General features: G+C 44.2%; 1 protein-coding gene across 17 annotated transcripts in view; it reads left to right on the forward strand.

Moving 5' to 3' along the window:
• Positions 1-5,000: 5,000 nt before the first annotated feature.
• SYTL2 (synaptotagmin like 2) overlaps positions 5,001-20,039 on the forward strand; it is a 101,127-nt gene continuing 86,088 nt past the window's right edge. For 4 of the 17 annotated variants that reach the window (XM_059930643.1, XM_059930645.1, XM_059930647.1 and 1 more), the window contains exon 1: positions 5,002-5,130. The gene's annotated coding sequence lies outside the window, so the exon portion shown is untranslated. Of the gene's footprint in view, positions 5,131-20,039 lie in introns of all 17 variants that reach the window. The other 13 variants (XM_059930648.1, XM_059930662.1, XM_059930650.1 and 10 more) reach the window with 5 other exon arrangements.

The following is a 20,039-nucleotide window of genomic DNA, read 5'->3' on the forward strand; positions in this document are numbered from 1 at the left end:
AGTTCTATGGCATTAAGTGCATTCACACTGTTCTGCAACCATCACCATCATTCATCTCCAGAACTTTTTCAACATCCCACAGCGAAACTCTGTATCCAATAACTTCCTATTTCCCCCTTCCCCAGTCCCTGGTAAACACTATCATACTTTCTGTCTTTTTGTGTTTGACTATTCTAGGTATTTCATATAAATGGAGATCTTTATTATTTTATTTTATTTTATTTTAAAAATAAATTTATTTATTTATTTTTGGCTGTGTTAGGTCTCCGTTGCTGCACGCAGGTTTTCTCTAGTTGCGGCGAGCGGGGGCTACTCTTCGTTGTGGTGCACAGTCTTCTCATTGGGTGGCTTCTCTTATTGCGGAGCAGAGACTCTAGGCGCATGGGCTTCAGTAGTTGTGGCTCGCGAGCTCTAGAGTGCAGGCTTAGTAGTTGTGGTGCGTGGGCTTAGTTGCTCCACAGCATATAGGATCTTCCTGGACCAGGGATCAAACTCCTGTCCCCTGCATTGGTAGGTGGATTCTTAACCACTGTACCACCAGTGAAGTCCCTGGAGGTCTTTATTTTTTGAAGTAACATGTTATTTCTTTAAACATTAAAGTAAGAAAATTTGTTCTTACGGATAGAGTAAACCTAGAAATGTTTTTAAAGAATAATTAATGTTGGAATGCATGTTGATGTGTGCAGATGAAAGGCACTGAAGTAACAAATTATGACTATTACACATACATATCTGAGGGAGATGATCACCATGAAGGTTTTTCTTTACTTTTTAAAAGGAACTCTGTATGAAAATATATGCACATGAATATAAATTAGGACGTCTGCAAAAGACCGTTGCTCATAAATGTCATAAATAATCAAAATGTTCATGAATATCAGAAATCTCTATGGTTTGCAGATCCTTGGGTTCCAACCTTGGCTGTGTCACTAGTGAGCCATTTGGCCTGAGCTTGGGACCTGATCCTCTCAAGTCCCTCCTATCTTCATCTGTAAAATGCAGATACTAATAGCTGCCCTTCCTACATCATAGGGTTGATGTGAAGATCAAACAAGATAATCAGAGTGAAAGAGCTTTGAAAATACAAAGCCCTGTAGAAATGCAAGGCATTATTAAAGACTGTGGAGAGATTGCTAACACAATTTGATTCAAGGCCAAAGTTTTATACTTCCAAAAGTTAAAAAGATATTCAGCATTTGCAAATTATTTAGAAAACTAAATTCCTGCTGTGGCGACCCAGTACTATGACTGAATTATATGCTAAATGCTGTACATTTGATACCTACTGCTTGCTACAAGTCACATAACCACATTATCACACTAGATGTAATTGTACAGCATTTTGCAATATCCTCCATTTTTGGTGGGTAAGAGGTTATAAATCCACAGAGCTTAAAGACAAACTCATGTCTTCACTAGAAGATTTGGGTTTTGTTTAATTTCTTTTACTTTTCCATGGTGGCAACAGTGCTGCTCTCTGTAACGTGTCTACTATGAGATGCAATGTAACAAGCATTAATTGAGTGCCTATGGTATACAGTCATTTGGGGTAGAGATGGGGTTGGGGGAAGGGTGGAGGTCATGAGAAGAAACACAAAGAGAAAAAAGGGGTCCTTGAATTGGGAGAGATTAAAAACTGGTGGGGAGTGGCATATCCTGTGACAACTAACTATAAAGACACAATGAAATCAATGCCAAGAAAAGGCTTAAGGGGCTTCCCTGGTGGCACAGTGGTTAAGAATCTGCCTGCCAATGCAGGGGACACGGGTTCGAGCCCTTGTCCAGGAAGATCCCACATGCCGTGGAGCAACTAAGCCTGTGAGCCACAACTACTGAGCCCAGGAGCCACAACTACTGAATTCTGCGTGCATAGAGCCTGTGCTCCACAGCAAGAGAAGCCACCGCAATGAGAAGCCTGCGCACCGCAATGAAGGGTAGCCCCTGCTCGCCACATCTAGAGAAAGCCCGCACGCAGCAACGAAGACCCAATGCAGCCAATAAATAAATAAATAAATAATAAATAAATTCTTTAAAAAAAAAGAAAAAAGGCTTAAGTAATACATCATGCGGGTTGGAGATGTTCAAAGGATTGATTCATTCAACTAGGAGGGCAGAATCTTGTGAGATTTGTCCCTGGTCCTGATGCCTGAGAAGGATTCCTTGGGTCAGAAATAGAGGTGAGGATGTCCTGAGCCTGCAGGACCCACACCTAGCCTATCCCACAAATATTTACCCGATAACTGGCTGATAAAACTAAACAACTTGGCAATGTGCCTGTGACTCTACAAAGTAACAGCTGGGTGGTGTTAGGGTTTAAATCCCAGGTTCTCATCTGAAAGCAAGAGCCTTTGGCATTCCACCATCCCAGGAGGCCAGTTCAGAGGGCAGTCATACACACCTCTGCAAACAACACTTCATTTTATTTCAGTTCCATAGAGTTGCAAGAATTTAATCTTTGTTCAAACGGAGGTTCCAAATTTAAATAACCCACGCGCAGCTGGAAAACTCTCCAGGCCCAAGTTCCACCTGCTTGTTTCTAAGCTAACTTCTGCTTGTGTCCCAGTCAGTTTTCACAGATCCAGCACCAACCTTTACGTTTGAGTTTAGTTTTGGGGGGAGGGATTACACTTCCCCTTCCAATTCATTACTGTTAGATTACTTTTCCCTTTCCCCAAAGTATAAGAACTCTCTTCTAACCATTATCATACTATTAGCTAACATTTATTGAGATCTTACCTTGGGCCAGGCAGTGTGCTATGCATATTACAGCATCTCCCTTACACAAGACAGGTAATATTACTATTTCTGTTTAATTGCAGAGGAACAGAGGCTTAAAGAGGTTATGTAACTTTTCCAAAGTCACCTAGCTAGTTTAGTGATGGAGTCCAGTGGAGTTAGGACACGCACATATAACCACTGCACTGCATTATCCCTACCCACTTGTCTTTCTCTTCAATATCAACAGAGAATTCTGTGAAATTTATGTGTCACTTGTAGGCAAACCATTTTGAAGGGCGGCAATCTGTAGGTTAAGAGGAACAAGCCGCTCCTGACTTGCTAGGATCATGTTAACTAAGATTTATTCAGCACTCTCTATGTGCAAGACACTCTGCTAAACACAGGCACTTTCTCATTTTAACCTTCACAGTAGCCTTAGAGAGGGGCATGATTATCATCTCTTTAACAGATGAACAAACTGAGGCACAGAGAGGTTATGCAACTGAGCTCAGGTCCTCTTAGAAAGTGGTGGGGACAGTATTTGAACCTTGGCCATTTGATGTCAGAGCTCTAGCTTTTAACCTCTGAGCGATATGGCCACTTCGGATGAGTTGAGGGTCGCTGACAAGACCCTACCTCAAAATTTCTCCCCCACTTGCCTGCCCCAGAACTTGAAGTGAGAAGCCTTAGACCCTCCTTTGCAGTTGGGAGTTGCTGTTTGTTTGCTGGAGAGGAGTGACGCTGGGAGTAGCGAGTATCAGTTTCCCTCAAAGCCCTGTACCAGGTGATGCAAGGCAACCATCAAGGCGGGGGGCGGGCAGGGCAAGACCCAGTGCCTGCCCTCCAGGCTGGAGAGGAGCAGGAAGGAGATAAACAAGGCAGGTGCAATCGACACTGAAATTGAGGCACCAAAAGCAAATGAGGTCATGCCACTCCTTTGCTTAAAATCATTCACCAGCAGTCATCACCGACAGGATGATGACAGCCTGCTTCCCTCAGCAAGAGAGGCACAGCTACTCCTCCTGCATCTGTCTGCCTTCCTCCTTAGCTTCATCTCTGCCCCCCTGTCACTCACTCTGTGCAATAGCCAGGCATATGACAGGCATCTTCATGTCCTCTTTGCGTCCACCTGACCTAAGTTATAGCGCTCCTTCAAGACTTATCTTGGTCGCACTTGTATTCAAGCTTTTACTGCTCTCCTCTCCCCAGTGTATGCGACTCTATAACACTTTGTACACCTATTATAGCAGTTATTACCCTAAATTGAAATCGTTTACAAATTTGTCTCTTCAAAGGCTTAATCCTCTTTTGCATCCGGAGTGCTCACTCAGCACGGGGGACACACTAGGCTCTCAAAGCTTGGGTGAGAGCCAAAATACGTCCATTAACCCGCTGCAAGGATTCCTAGGTCGATTAGCAGTCCTGCACCCAGCGCTAAACGAAGACACTTGGGTATCAGCACTTGTAAGTTCGGGAGAAGGAAGATCTTTGAAGGACCCAAGGCAGACCTGGGCTACACTCAACTGGATGTTCAACAGTAACTGGGGAGATGATGAGGAAGCAGAAGGCCTTAAAGTTCACCAATTTCGGAAATTTGCCTGGTCTGGCTCCAGCATCGGTAACTTTTTTTTCAACTGGCCCCGATACAGTACTGTATTTATAGGCGTGCCTGCCTCTCCACCAGCCAGCACCTTCCAGCAGTGTACCAGTCCTCACTGCGCATCCATTGGGTGGCTCAGGCCGTACACATCACCCTCACCGCTTATCCAGGTACTATTGTATTAGACATTTTAAAATCATCAGCTCATTTAATCCTCTCAACAACCTGTGAAATATTTTTGTTTGTTTTACTCGTGAGGAAGCTGACGTCCGGAGTGGTGAAAGCACCTTGTTCCGTACCACTGTGCGCTCCTTTCCACTGCGCCGGGGCGGACCCCGCTCTCTGAGTGGAAGGTCTCCTGGCGCTCCACGCTCTCGGGCTCCAAGGACCCCTAAAGCAGAGTGGTCAAAAAATGTGTTGCATTCTTTATCTGCACAGTGAAAAAGTTGTTTCGGGGTAAAAGTTGTTGAGAAGGAAGCCAAGATGGGGAGCAAAGGGGGAGAGAAGAAACAGGAGGGGGGCGGGGAGGGGTGGGAGAAGAACCCGAGAGAGGGCTGGAGTCCAAGGCAGCGGAGGCCGGGCCGGGCCGGGGCGGGGCGCGGGGGCGGGCCGGGCGCGGGCGCAGAGCTATTGGCCCGTGCGTCCGGGAGTGGCCCCTGCGCGCCCGCACGCCGCCCGACGGGGAGCCCGCACGCGCCTCCCATCGCCGACAGCGGCCGGGCGGCACCTGGACCGCAGGGCGAGCGAGCCGGGCAGAGCCGCCAGCACCCCGCCGTGGGAGAGGAAGCTCGCAGCGCCCAGTCCGGAGGAAGGTAACGCGCCGCACCGCGCTCGGGGTTGCGGGGTTTGCTCCAACCGGCCGGGGTCTGCGGCCAAGAGCACGAGGGAGGCGGCGAGAGGCTGTCCCTGCCCGGCAGCGCGCCCGGCTCTGGCCTCGACTAATATGCCCACTCGCTGTGTTACCTCGGGCAACTTTCTTTCCCTCTCTGGGTCTGTGTTTCCTCCTCCGTTAAATGAGGGAGTTGGTGTTGAATGATGATGCTTTTCTGGTCTTCTGAGTTCTAAAACGTGAACTTCGTTTTGGCACCCGGCAAGCGCCCTTTCTCAGTTTCCCACTCACGAAAGAGCCGGCTCCGCTGCCCAGGGGGCGGTCTCCAGGGAGCCGAGGTGCTTGGGTAGGCGGCGGTTCCGTGGGCTGTCGCGTTTCCTGGGGCTTTCGAGGACTGAGCCTGGGCTTGGGGCTGGCTGCTGGGTGGCCCTGACTACAGAGCAACTGTCCCTGGATTGCTCAGGTGGAGTAAGGTAGGGCGTTAGGACCTATCTACAGGTGTGGGGTCGGGAAGGGGGAGTTGGGTGCTGATGATTTCTACCTGGAAAATAAGCAGATTTGTTTTGGAGTTCTCCTCCTACACTCAGACCTTGTCCCGTGGTGAGTTATAAATTACAGGAATGAGATTTATTATCTTTCAAAGTAGAAAACCAACTGCTTCAGCAGCTAGGACAGAGGGCTCTCCCAGCATGTAGGAAGTGGGCCTCTCTCTCTGCAGCCATCCTCCTCCCTCTTCCTTTTCCTCCCTCCTCCCTTTATAAATCCCCTTTGACTTTGAGGGGCTCCACTTCCTGCCTGAATGAAAAGTCCTCATTTTCATTGAGTGCTGGTTTGTGACCAGCAGCCTCCAGGGCTTTGGGCTCTGGGTTGAGATGGAAACCTAGATAAGAACAGACTATGAATCACACTGTCAGCCTCTACCATGCAAGGATGTGCAGAGGAAGCCCCATGGGGTTTCAGACAGACAGACAGACAAACACTGGAAGGTGGGATGGATTCCAACTGTTGTTCGGCTTCCCGTCCCCTTCTTGGCAGCCATTCTCAGCTATGCAGCCAACTGTCAGTAGGATGGAGCAGCCAAACAGAGGAGGGTGCTTGAAAGCAGCAGAGGACTTTGGTGGGTTTCTGTGGAAGGTCTCCAGCAATTCTCTCCCTTCTCTTTCCCTCAGCCCTTAGTGTGGTATCCAGGTGAAATTAGATTCCAGGGCCCATCAAGAGCAGCGGAGGAGGGGGGAAGGGCAGTGGCAATATTGACCTTTTGGCGGGCACTTATGGGCCAGATACTCTTCTTTGCATGGAACACGTCCTTAGTTCTCACAAAGCCACGTGAGGGCTGGTATACTGATATTTACCCCATTTTACAAATGAGGAACTGAGGCTCAGAAAGATGGCTTCCCTTAGTCACATAGCTAGTAAGTGGCAGAGCTGGGATTCAAATCCAATCCCTCTGATTTTAAAATCTGTGTTCTTTTCCCTTTTTTGGTGCTCCTTGAGTAAGGGCAAGTTGGAACAGTGACAGCAAAAATGATTGTTATTGAGTTCTCACGAGGTGACAGACTCCATTCAAAGCACTCCAGAGGTGTTAGGTCATTTATGATGCAGGCGTTTCAGTCATTCTGGTGGGCATCAGTGATGCCTTAGCCTCTCTCAAGCAGCAGTCCCGTTCCAGAACGCCTGCCTGACCCCACCCAGCTGCTGGTGAGTGGGCTGGATGAGGGCCCTGTTTGCTTTATCCTGGAGGTGGTTTGAGGTCTCATGAAAGATTGATTGTCCACAGCTGATCCGTTAGACCTGACCGTTGGCTTGTGAATGATCCCACTGTCCCCTAAGAGGCCTTTCTCAGGCTTCGCTCAATAAACATTTGTGGAATGAATGAATTAGCACCTTGTGCAGAGTGGTCTGCTGTCCTGAAGAAATGCGAGGCGGCCCCTGGGGCAGCCCGGGCCCTCACCATCCTCAGAACCCAGGATGCCAGGCCAGGTAGTTCTCCCCCTTGGGCAAGGAAGGTAGGGCGAACTGTGCCCCTGTGGGCTTACAGATTTCCCTGCTAATGTGTTGGCTGCCACCTGTTTTATAAAGGAGTTTTTAAAGGTAGTAGATGAAGGCAAATTTGACTTTTTTAAAAAGTTAAAAGGAAAAGTGACTTAGTTTTAATCAGGTTTCTGCTCTCTCAAAAAAGGGGGGAAATAAGATGGTACTATTTGCCTTAGGGCTTCCCAAACTTCTCCATTAGAAGAGTCTCTAATAGCAAAAGAAGCCTGACAAGTGCTCCTGGGGGTTGGGTTATAGTTCAGATTGGCCCCAGCGAGCACGAAAATTGTTTTAAGGATTTATGCAGGTTTTTTTCATTTGATTCCGTATGTCTGTTTTTCTGATAAATATTTATATATGGTTTTCTTCCCCAAAATATTTGTGTAAAATTGGTGTCCTGGCATATTGCTTTATATTCTTGCGGGGCTGAGAGTACCCAAATGGAGAAACAGGGCAAAGGTTCTGGTCTGGGAGCTTTAAGTATTGTTTGCATTTTCTAGTCACTTGGTTCATAGTGATAGAGCTTCCCAGCCTCCTGTGGTGATAACCTCTTTTCCCATTTTTCAGAGTGAAGAACATATTTAAAAAATAAAAACAATCATTGTTTTCCCTCCCCACAGACTTATTAAGATATAAATGACATTGCATAAGTCTAGGGTGTACACATGATGATTTTATACATGTATATATCACTACTATTTTTCTTGTAGTGAGGACGTTTAAGATTTAGTCTCTTAGCAACTTTCAAGTATGTAATACATACTATAGTCACCATGCTGTATATTAGATCTTAAGAACTTATTCATTTTATAACTGGAAATCTGTATGCTTTGACCAAGATCTCCCTATCTCCCCCACTCCCCAGCCTTTGGCAATCATCGTTTTACTCTCTGTTTCTATGAGTTTAGCTTTTGTAAGATTCCACGTGTAAGTGATATCATTATTGTTTGTTTTCTTATTACCAAAACTATACTTATTTGTTGTAGAAAAAGATAAAATACAGATTAGCATTAATAATAATACATCTGTACTCAGAAACAACTAATGTAAAACTTGGGATACAGCCTTCCAAATCTTTTCTCTGCATCTGTACGTTAAAAAAAAAAAAAAAAAGAACAAATGAATATAACTCTTACTTTTTTTAACATAAATTTATTTATTTATTTATTTATTTTTGGCTGTGTTGGGTCCTCGTTTCTGTGCGAGGGCTTTCTCTAGTTGCGGAGAGCAGGGGACACTCTTCATTGCGGTGCGCGGGCCTCTCGCTATCGCGGCCTTTCTTGTTGCGGAGCACAGGCTCCAGACGCGCAGGCTCAGTAGTTGTGGCTCACGGGCCCAGTTGCTCCGCGGCATGTGGGATCTTCCCAGACCAGAGCTTGAACCCGTGTCCCCTGCATTGGCAGGCAGATTCTCAACCACTGCGCCACCAGGGAAGCCCAACCCTTACTTTTGACTGTATTATTGTCAGGGCTAAGAGCCATCTCAGGTTGCTTTTGAAAGAATGTTGAAAGTAAATCATGAATAATTAAAGACATCGTAAAGGTTAATCCTGTTTGTGAACCCCAAAGTTCACCCCCTAGAGTTCCCCTGTGTCATTTAGTTTCCAGCAGAAAGAAGTGCCCGCAGTGGGGCTGCTGCTGACATTACGGGGTCAAGTTGTGCTCCTTGTTAAAGTGACTCAAGCATCTTAAATGTCTCAGATGTAACAAAAAGGTAGCTCTTCAGCGTTGTTGATGTGCAAAACGTGAGCAGAAAATTCTAAAGCTAATAGCACAGTGAGGAGGAGAGAGCCTTAGAAAAGGTCCTTGCTCCAACATTGCATTTTAGTACCTGTGTGACTTTGGGTAGCTTCTGGGAACCAGTTTTTCCTTCCGTAATTTGGAAATAATGACACCTACTTGATTTTTCTCCACCGAAGTCACTAGGAGGGCCAAGTGGCAGGTGTTATTGTTTGTTACTTGAATTGCATGTCAGTGTGTATGCAATTTAAAAAAAATTTAAAGGTAGAAAAAAACAAAAACATTGTCAGTCTTTATAAAAATGCTGAAATCTAACTCCTGGGCCTAACGTTAGTAGGACTTAATTATGATGCAGATGCTCTGTTGGATCCCTACTCTGTTTTCTTCAAAGAATATAGGATTCCTACACAGCTGGCATGTCACTGATCTTCATCACAATCCTGAAGTGAAGAAAAGGACAGAAAATAGTCCCATTTCACAGAATAAAAAACAGGCTTGCCATTCAAGGGCGCTGTTCCTTTGCACAGGGAGTCCCAGAGCTCCTGAGGGCTGTCTCTAGCTGCCTAAAGCAAGGCAGAGGCATGCTGGGAGGAAGCAGTGAGAGCAGCCGGAAAGGTGATGATGTACCCCTGGGGGCACTCACCCAGCTCGGAGCAGCTCTGCCGAGAGGAATGGGCCCTGTAATGGGAGGCAGGTGGCTTGGCTTCCACTCCTATCTCATGGATAGGCTGTGAGCTCTGGGTTTAGTCATGTCCTCTCCCGGAACCTTGTTTTTTTTTTTTTTTTTTAATCTATAGAGGGAGTTGGACCAGATGAAGTTCTTTCCAGTCGTAAAAATCTATGATTCTGGGTTATTTTCCATTCACATTTGCCCACATAAAAGTTTGGTAGAGAATCCAAATGAATCAGGTGTCAGAAAATGTTCCCACTTCCTGTTGCTTTCAGTGCCCCCTCATTATTTTCTAAGGGTCTCCCCAGCTGACTGCCCTCATGCAGAACACGTGATCCATAGATCATTGAGGGGAGAGTAGTTTCTGCTCATCTATTTGTTACTCTTAATCTAGAACACCCTCAGACTGTAGGAGGGAGAACTGCTTTGAGGCAACTTTTGGGAAGGTAGGTTGACAGAAGTATAATGAAAGCAGGTTATTTATGTTAATAAGGCTGTGTGTGTCACAAAGTACTCACTTCTGAAATCACTAAGTACAGTACTTTTCTTTAGTGCCCACTGGGTATTGGTCCTGTGCTGGGACCCTTGCAGAACATGAGAGAAGCACACTCTAGAGTGGTTCAGAACCGTAGGCTAGGGCGAGGGAGGGAGAGAGGAGACCGGAGAGAGGAGAGAGCGCCAGGTGTGGCTGGAACACCTTGGAGATGAAAAGGCCAATTTGGGAAAAGGTTGAGGCTCTAAGGGCTTGGAATCTCTGGTTTAATTCTGCATCCAATTGCCTGGCACTCAATGGGAACTTAGTAAAGTATTTTCAATGAATTAATAAATGAACAAACGGAAGAGTGAATGAATCACTCTTCTGAAATGAAGTCTATGCTGAAATGTGGTGTAATGATCCTCAGGTGGTTGCAGTGACTTTACATATGTGAAGTACTTACCACTTACAAAAACACGTTGCTATGCATTATCCCTCAAAATGATGATAGAGATTAAAGAAAGCCAAAATAAAAGCATTTCCTAATGTCATAGTTTCTAGATATTTTGCAGCAACTAGTAGAACAGATTTGGTTTGTTATTCATAGATAAGTCTTCTTTCTATAAATGCATCAAGAAATATTTGAGAGGGGGGTATAGGACCTAGTAAACAATTCCACAAATTTGCATTGTGAGTTAGAGGGAGAAAGAAAGGCATTGCTTAACTTCTGAGTGAATAGACGTTCTTTTTTCCCTTGTAGAACATTGTTTTACTGTAACTCCTGGTGTAACTGACACCATCAGCTTCTGATTAGACAGATGTGTTTTGTGCTGCCATTACTCACGGCCACAGGCGCCTGGTCTCTCCTGCCACTGGCTGAGTCAGTTGATTAAAACACAGGGCTCTGCGGCTGAGGGCATGGGCTGGATCCCAGGCCAAGCCAAGGCGCCCTGTCAGATCCGTGCCTCAACCACTCCGCCCCCTCTGCCAGCCATCTGCGCTGGGAGGAAGACTGAACTCTGGCATGTTAGATTCTTTAGGGCAGAATCTTCACCACTGCTGGTTTTAGACTAATCATTTGAGTTTTAGAAATAAAGGGTCTGGCTCACAGACTTAGAAAATGAACTTATGGTTGCCAGCGGGGAATGGTGAGGGGGACAGATAGACTGGGAGTTGGGATTGACGTGCACACACTGCTATATTTAAAATGGCTAACAAGGACCTACTGTATAGCACAGGGAACTCTGCTCAGTATTCTGTAATAACCTAAATGGGAAAAGAATTTGAAAAAGAATTTTAAAAAAAGAAATAAAGGGTCTGGGTTTTCAGTTTAATTCTTTGATTCTTTTTTTTTTTTTTTTAAAGAGTAACACTTTTTTTTTTTTTTAATTTTATTTACTTATTTATTTATTTTTAGCTGTGTTGGGTCTTTGTTTCTGTGTGAGGGCTCTCTCCAGTTGCGGCGAGTGGGGGGGGGCCACTCTTCATCGCGGTGCGCGGGCCTCTCACTATCGCGGCCTCTCTTGTTGTGGAACACAGGCTCCAGACGCGCAGGCTCAGCAGTTGTGGCCCACAGGCCCAGTTGCTCCGCGGCATGTGGGATCCTCCCAGACCAGGGCTCGAACCCGTGTCCCCTGCACTGGCAGGCAGATTCTCAACCACTGCGCCACCAGATTCTTTATAGAATGGATTCTAGGGTTGTTTTAGGTCTGCCGTCTTGGGACATGTTGAAGGGCGCATCCTGAGACCTTGGTTGTCCCCCAAGTCTGCAGCTATCGCCATAGCATATCACTTCCTCAATGTGTGTGTAAAATGGGAATGATCAGACCTGCCTCACAGGTTGTTCAGAGCATTAAATGAGGGCGTATATTTAATGGTCATATATTTAACGTGGGGGGGCTGATGCCCAAAGGTGAAACCAGGCTAAAAACTTGCCCCTTATCTTGAAGGCAGCAAGGAACTGATGGAAGTGTCTCAATATTGTGTGTGAAATAACTAGACTTTAGGACAGTAACACTGTCCAAAATATGGAAGGTGGATCTGAGGTTGATCGAAGGCACGCTTGTTTGGACTTGTGGGAACAGATAAGATATTTTAAAGCTTTGGGTAAAAGGTACTTGTAGGAGCAGAGATGGTGCTGCTGTTTAATTCAAGACTTCTGGAGGAAGGTACACATGTGTTGGAAAATGGTGGCTCCATATACTAATTTATGGACTGGACCACATTGGAGATTAATTCCAAGATGATAACTATGCCTGCCGTGGAGTTAAGCGTATTTACCACTTTTAATAAGGACCCAGGTGTGCTTCTGGCAAGACGATTGAGGCTTGGACCCAGAAAGAATGTGTAAGGCCCGTATTTCCAGAATTGAAGTTCTGGGAATTGTTGACACCCAGTACGTGCTGAATTTGGTTCGTGCTTTGCAGAATTTCTCGTGCTCAGCAGGCACTGCTGTGGTTAGCAGTCTCTGAGTTTCCTGGTGGGGGAGGAGCAGGGAGGCGTGGGCCACAAAACTCTCATCTGTGGGCAAATCGCAAGAAGCTGAGTGGCCCTTTTCCCCAAGCCATCAGCGTCAGACACAAGTACACACAAGTGTGTGTTTGTATGTTTCTGGGCCTGTGTTTCTGTTTCCCTGAGTGTTGTCGGCTTTATCCAGACCAACGGGAAAACCTGACATATACCTGGAGTTCCTCAGGGAAGAGCCCCTGGGGAGATCAGCCTCGGTTGCTAGAGTTGCATAGTTGTGGAGAGGATCACCTGCTTCCCACATGAACTGGGTGGTGGCCCGAGCCAAGGGTGTGGAGGAGATGTGGCTCCACCTGTCAGAAGCTTCCGGGAACAGATGTTCGTGGAATGGAGCACAGGTGTTTGCTTGGTGTGTGAGGAACTGCGGATGGAGCGGACGTGCTCCCTTCTTCCCTTCTCTGGTAACCTTTCCCCATGATCTCACTCTCTGAGTCATCAGGAACTGAAAGCTAGTCTCAGGCTGACAGGTGGAACACAGGGAGCAAGATGTACCCTTTAACCTCCTGGAGGCACCTCACCTTGGGCTTTTGGCATGTGAGACCTTTGAGCCTGTCTTCCTCACGTGCCAAGCCCCCAGGTCCTTCTCAGTGGGTTAATCAAGCGGAGGAGGAATCCTTTGATAGATTTGGGTTTGGTCTCTCTCCTTTGAGACCACAGGCACCAAGACAGATGAGCTGTGGGTGGGAATGGTCAGCTCTTTGAAGGGTGTGTTTGTGTGCTTCACTGCCTACAGGTACAATGACCACGTGTTTAAGTTTAGTTTGATGTTTAAGTATAGTATGACTGGTTGATCTTTGGTGAAATTTTGTTGCTACTCTTTTTAAACTATTAATAAATAGCGAACGTTTGTTGATAAAGGGGCAGCATGCTCTGGGGGGAAGGATATCAGACTTAGAGACAAGAGTTAGTTCATTCAATAAATACTCAGTGTTTACTGTGTGCCAGATATTGTTTTAGGCTCAGAGTCCAGTGGGGAAAGCAGGCGTCTATAATTACACATGGTGTGATGTTAATAGTCAGATGTGAGTATAGAGGGAGGTGGGGTGGTGAGAGGGAAGAGGGAGCAAGTGCCAAGGGCTTCTTGGAAGAGGTGACACTTGAGAGGAGACTTGAGGGATGAATAGGGATCAGAAAGTTAAGAGGGGCAGGAAATAGTGTGGCGGGCACAGTTTCACGTTCAAGGCAAGGTTGGCAGGAACTGAGGCCAGAGACGTAGCGAGTAGGCTGAACATGGAGAGCTTTGTAAATCTCATTAAGGAGACTGGACTCTATAAAATCCTAACTTGTATTCTGCACTGTGTGAAAATTGGGCAAGTATTTCCTCTCTGAGTCTCAGTTTCCTTATTAGTAATATGGAGATGATAATGATTGCCTGGCTTTATCTCATGACATTATAGTGAGACTCAGTATAATAATAGTGGCCAACAATTACTGAACACTCACTATGTGCCAGACAGACTTTGCATTAAGCTCTTTACATGATTTAACTCATTGAATCCTCACCACAACTTTATAAGATAGGTACTATTATTGAGCCCATTTTATAGATGGGAAATCAGAGGCATAGAAGTTAAGTAACTTGTCTCAGATCAGAAAGCTAATACATGGTGGAGTCAGGATCTGAACCGAGGCACTCTGGCCACAGAGCACTTCTCAGTAGTGTGCACGTGTGTGTGTGCATGCATGCTTATGTTTATAGTGCTATCTCTCTGTCAAGCTTAAGAGCCTAGTTATGTTTGCTTGAGGCAGAAGAAATGCATAGCTCTTGACTTGCCGTGTGTAGTGTTTGGCTTCTCCTCTGCTATAGCTGAGCCTCTAAGCTGGCTTCCTCCACATTTGCCATTCTAGTCGCCACCTCCTTCCTGAGCACTGGTTCCTCATCTCCATCGGAGTTCTAGACACAGCCACTGAATGTTCTGCCCTGCTATTAGTTTTTACCTTTAACCTGGCTGCCCTTCCAGGCACTTCTGGTTGAATGCACTAATCCCGCAGTTGACTTAAGAACTTTGAGTCTTGTTTGATTCCTGCATCTCCTGAGGAGCATTGTTACTGCTTCCTTCTCAATGTTGTTCCCAAAGGACATTTATATTTCACCTCTTTGCACCTTCTAGCTCTCTGCGGCTTTTGTGAGATCTAAGGCAAAAGCCCTGGTCCTTTCGATTATAGTGACTCCTCTCATTCATGCTAAAGTAACATGTTTAGAAAAGTAAAAAAACTCACACACAGACTCCCCCATTACCCACTGCATAAAACTCAGTCTCCTTAGTTTGACATCTGAGACCTGTGTTTTAGATTCATGTCTTCCACTATCCCCTTCTATGAACCCAGTCTTCCATTCAAACCGTATTCCCCTTTCCCTATAGCAGCCTCTGTGCATTGTTTACATAGCTTCCTGTCTGTGCCTGGAAGGATACTTTTATTCCCCTTCTTGAGCTCTTCCCTGCCCTGCCACTTACTCTCAGATCTTACCTGTTCCTAAAACTGCAGCTCTGTGGTAATTCTTACCAAAATCTTCCTGGTTCATCACAGCAGGAAGTTTCCTCTCCCTTCTCTAACTGGTTTAGTGTTTGGCTTATACCTCTTTTATGGTCGTCATCACATACCACCTTGTGTTAATGCTCTTTGTGTACTCATCTTATCGTCCCTATTGGTCTGAAATTTCTTAGAGGGCAGGGACTTATTGTTATTTCCTTACTGCCTGGAGCCCAGCAGGCTGACACAGTACAAATGTGCTGAATGAATATATTTTGAAGCACTGAGTTATATTCACTATCTGTTTTTTTTTTAATGAGAATTTCAATATGTCAGTGGGCTCTAAGAATTTAGTGGTCAGAGGGCAGTTATTAATTAGATATTTGGGTTTTTGCTTTGTGTGTGCGGGAAGGAATTAACATAGGGAGCCTGAGACGGCTTGTCCTTAGAAACGCCTGCTTGCATGGTTGGTCCTTGACTGGTATCTGGGAACTTGGATTGCAGAAGGGTTCCCATCACTCTATATGATACCAGTAGCTCACTGTATATCTAAACTGTGCAAACAATGCAGTTTATGCTGAGCACCTACTTTCCTTCTGGGAGTCTGGAATTTGGGTACATGCCAGGCAGGGGGTATCTACATGACCAGTCTCCAATAAAAACCCCTGGACGCTGACTCTCTAATGAGCTTCCATGGTTGTTAACATTTCACACATGTTGTCACAACTTGTGTGTATGACTCAGCTGAGATGGGCCTCTTGGAAGCCCATGCCTGGTTTTCCCCAGACTTCACCCCATCTACCTTTTTTCCTTGCTGATTTTGCTTTGTATTCTTTCACTGTAATAAATCACGGCTGTATGATTGTATGCTGTCCCATGAGTCCTCCCACTGAACCATCAGAAATCTGGGGCTGGTCTTGGGGATCCACTCAACACACCATGAAATGCCACAAATGCAGACCCAATCCTTTTTTTTCTTTTTTCTTTTAGCTAAGCCTTCAGGGTTATTAAAGTTTTGGAGAGGTTATTGGCCCTCACATAAGAGAAGAACCCAATTCTTAAGACTGTATGCATATGGGCATGTGAATGAACATAATGCTCTGTGAGATAAAGCTGAAGCCTTCTTGATTGCTCTCTGTAAAATTTGGGTGAGAAAGAGCTATTGGAGGAGGCTTGGTTTGATTTTTCATAACATCCCAAGTACTGTCAGAGTCCTAAAAATATTAGTTATCAGAACTAGGCTCTTAGAAAAACTAGGGGCAGTATTAGCCTGGGATCCACCCATTCTTATTATTCCTCTAAATCAGGAGTTGAGTTCCTTGGGACATTTTTCCTGCCTGAAAATAAGGGGTGGGTAGGGCATCCATAATGTTGAGATTCTATTGTGTCAGACATCAGCTAGGTGTTTAACATGAATCATTTCCTTTAATCCTCACAAAGATCCTCAAAGGGAGGAATTTTAGGCTGTGCAAATATAGTTAAGGAAAATGAAACTTAGAAGAAGTGAAATACTGGTCAAGAGTCACACAGCTAGTGAGTGGTAACCCTGGAATTCAAGCCTAGGTCCAAACTCCCAAGTCAGTGCTCTTTTTTTTTTTTTTTTTTTTTCCCATTGTGCTGCCTGAACACAATGGTGTGACTTCATAAAATAATTAATAATCAGTCAGTATATCAGCTCTTTTACAAGTGGCTACGCCTTACCTGGGCCTCAGTAAATGTTAAGTTTTGCGAAGTTTTATCTTCTGGTCCCTAGCTGGAAGGTTTAGAGAAGGAGGAAGTTTCCCTGGCAGTGGTGGCTTCCGTGCATGCCCTATGCTTGTGTATTGCCTTTCCAGGGTCCTGGCTCTATTCACACGGCCCAGGAGTGTGCTGCAGTCCATGAGTGGGTGGAGGCAGGCATGGCCTGCTCTGTCATTTTGTCAGTTTCAGAGCAAGTGTGCCTGAAGTCTTTCTTCCTGATAATCTTGGATAAAAACTTACCTGGGAACAATTGCATTATGAAATTTGAAAGTAAATGGAGAGTTGTTGTTTTTTTTTTTTTTTAAAGAATAGAACTATAAGGAGGAGAATAGAAATAGGTGATTTGGGGTGCCCTCTTCTATTCTTATTAGTTTCATCCTAGGAAATGTTTTTATACCGCATTGCTTTTAGATGATAAGCATATTTCAATAAGGAAACAAGGCCTTGGGCTCCACAGAGTACAGCGGGAAGTGCTGGGTATGAGCAAATAAATTTAGCATCCGGTACAGGGCCCAGCACAGACTAGGTACACAATGAACATTTGTCGAATAAATGCAACTGGGGGTAAGTGTCTTACCTCTTTTGCTGCCCAAAGGACAGAGTAACTTGGGCCCCAGTTCCCATTAGTGTGCTCCTGCTGAGGAAGGGAAGATTCACTTTTTTTAGATCAGATGTTGAACCTGGGGCCAGGCCATCATCATTTCAGAGAATGAAATGCAAATGGTTTCTCCTTGGTGGGATGAGATTTTATTTGTGATGCTGAGAATAGATTTAGTGGTGGAGCTAGTACTTAGGTAACAGCTAGTACTTAGGTAGTGTTTATTATGTGAGACTAAATGCTTTACACATACAAACCCATCTAATCCTCACATCATACCTTTATGTAGATATTTTACCAGTGAGGAAGCTGAAATGCAGAGAGACTAAGAAACTTGCCCAAGGTCACATATAAGTGGTAATTCTGAAATGTAAATGTGGATACCACTTAACTGCTCTTCAGTGATATTATGAAAGAATAGGAACCTAGGCATTTTCCCCCAATTTTTTTTTATTGAGGTAAAATACCCAGAAAATTTATCATCCTAACCTTTTCTAAGTGTTCAGTGGCATCAAACGCATTCACAATGTTGTGCGGCCATCACCCTCATCCATCTCATAACTCTTTTCATCTTATAAAACAGAAATTCTATACCCATTGAACAATAAATCCCCATTTCCCCCTACTCCTACCCCCTGGCAACTACCATTCTACTTTCTGTTTCTGTGATTTGATTACTCTAAGTACCTCATGTGAGTGGCATCATACAGTATTTCTCTTTTTGTGACTGGCTTATTTCACTTAGTATAATGTCCGCAAAGATCTCCCATATTGTAGCATATGTCAAAATTTCCTTCCTTTTTTAAGGGCCAGTAATATTCCAATATATGTATATACCACATTTTGTTTATCCATTCATCCATCAATGGATACTTGTGTTGCTTCCACGTTTTAGTTGTTGTGAAAAATGCTGCTGTGAACATGGGTGTATAAATATCTCTTCCAGACCTTGCTTTCAGTTCTTTTGGGTATATACTCGGAAGTGGAATTGCTGGATCATATGATAATTCTACTTTTAATTTTTTGAGGAACTGCCATACTGTTTTCCACAGAGGCTGTACCGCTTTGCACTCCCACCAACTCTGCGCAAGGGTTCTAATTTCTCCACATCCTTGCCAACACTTGCTATTTTCTGTTGTTTTTTTTTTCTTTCATAGTAGCCATCCTAATGGATGTGAGATGGTATCTCATTGCAGTTTTGATTTGCATTTCCCTAGAGATTAGTGATGTCAGGTATCTTTTCATGTGCTTATTGGACATTTGTATATCTTCTTTGGAGAAACATCAAGTCTTTTGCCCATTTTTAATTGGGTTGGTTTTGTTGAGTTTTAGTAGTTCTCTATAACTTTTGGATATTAATTCTTTATCAGATATATGTGATTTTCAAATTTTTTTCATTCTGTGGGGTGCCTTTTTACTCTGTTGATAGTGTTTTGATGCACAAAGCTTTAAAATTTTCATGAATTCCAATTTATCTATTTTTTTCTTTTGCTGCCTGTGCCTTTGGTGTCATAGTCAAGAAGTCACTGCCAAATCCAATGTCATGAAGCTTTTGCCCTATGTTTTCTTCTAAGAATTGTATGTTTTAAGTCTTATATTTAGGTCTCTGATCCATTTTAAGTTAATTTTTGTATATAGTGTTAGGTAAAGGGCCAACTTCATTATTTTGCATGTGGATATCCAGTTTTCTCCGCATTATTTATTGAAAAGACTGTCCTTTTTCCATTGGGTGGTTTTGGCACCCTTGTCAAAAATCATTTGAGAGAACCTAGGCATTTTGAAAGGCCATCTAGTTCTTGCTATTTCTTTGCTTTATTTATTAAAAGAATAGTACAGGTGAAAGGCTTCTCTTTCCATGAATTCCTGGAGCAATTTCTGGAAATTCTGCTTTTCTTTTAGGTCTATATAAACCTTAAACAATATTTTAAATTTTTATCAGAAAGAAATGAAAGTTCATGTTTGAGTCTTTTTATACTTTTCCCCCTAACATAATGTTGTTTTTTTCTTCCCTCAAATACCAGGCAAATAGTAGAAATCAAGTTCAAACAAGCAGCAAAGACTTTATAAACTCAAGTTCCCCCACTGGGAGACAAGTTCATGGAGAAACATGATGACCGGTTGGGAATTTGGATTCTTTTGAGTTTTGTGATATGAAAGTCTATTCTGTGACCTTGAGGAAATGGGAGATTTTATTGCTTGTTCTGTTGTCCTTTAGAGTTGAATGTGCATTTTTGAGTCATTGGAGCATGGGGGTTGAGGAACTGTGAGCTCTTTTCTCTAATGAGTTTCATAGCATCGTTAATTAAAGATGGCAAAGTGTTAACTTCTCATTTGGACATGTTTCCAGTTGTGCTGGACTTGTTTTTCAGACCACATAGTTATTTTTAATTAAATATTTTACGGTGTTCATATTTGCATTGAGGGAGCGTACTGACCAAAACAAAGTGGAACTGCAATTGCTTGCCAGATTCCAGCCACAGATCCTCCAACCTTTTTTTGGTAATAGGATTTTTCATTTGTGCAGAACTAAATAATATGACAGCTGTGAGGCCTTAACCATGGAAATGCCTATTTATTTGCCTGTTGGAACAATTTCCATGACAGAGAGTGTTGAGAGCATGCCCTTGATTTTTAAGGACAG

This window comes from Balaenoptera ricei, chromosome 8 (genome assembly GCF_028023285.1).
Source record: "Balaenoptera ricei isolate mBalRic1 chromosome 8, mBalRic1.hap2, whole genome shotgun sequence".
Taxonomy (NCBI): Eukaryota; Metazoa; Chordata; class Mammalia; order Artiodactyla; family Balaenopteridae; genus Balaenoptera; species Balaenoptera ricei.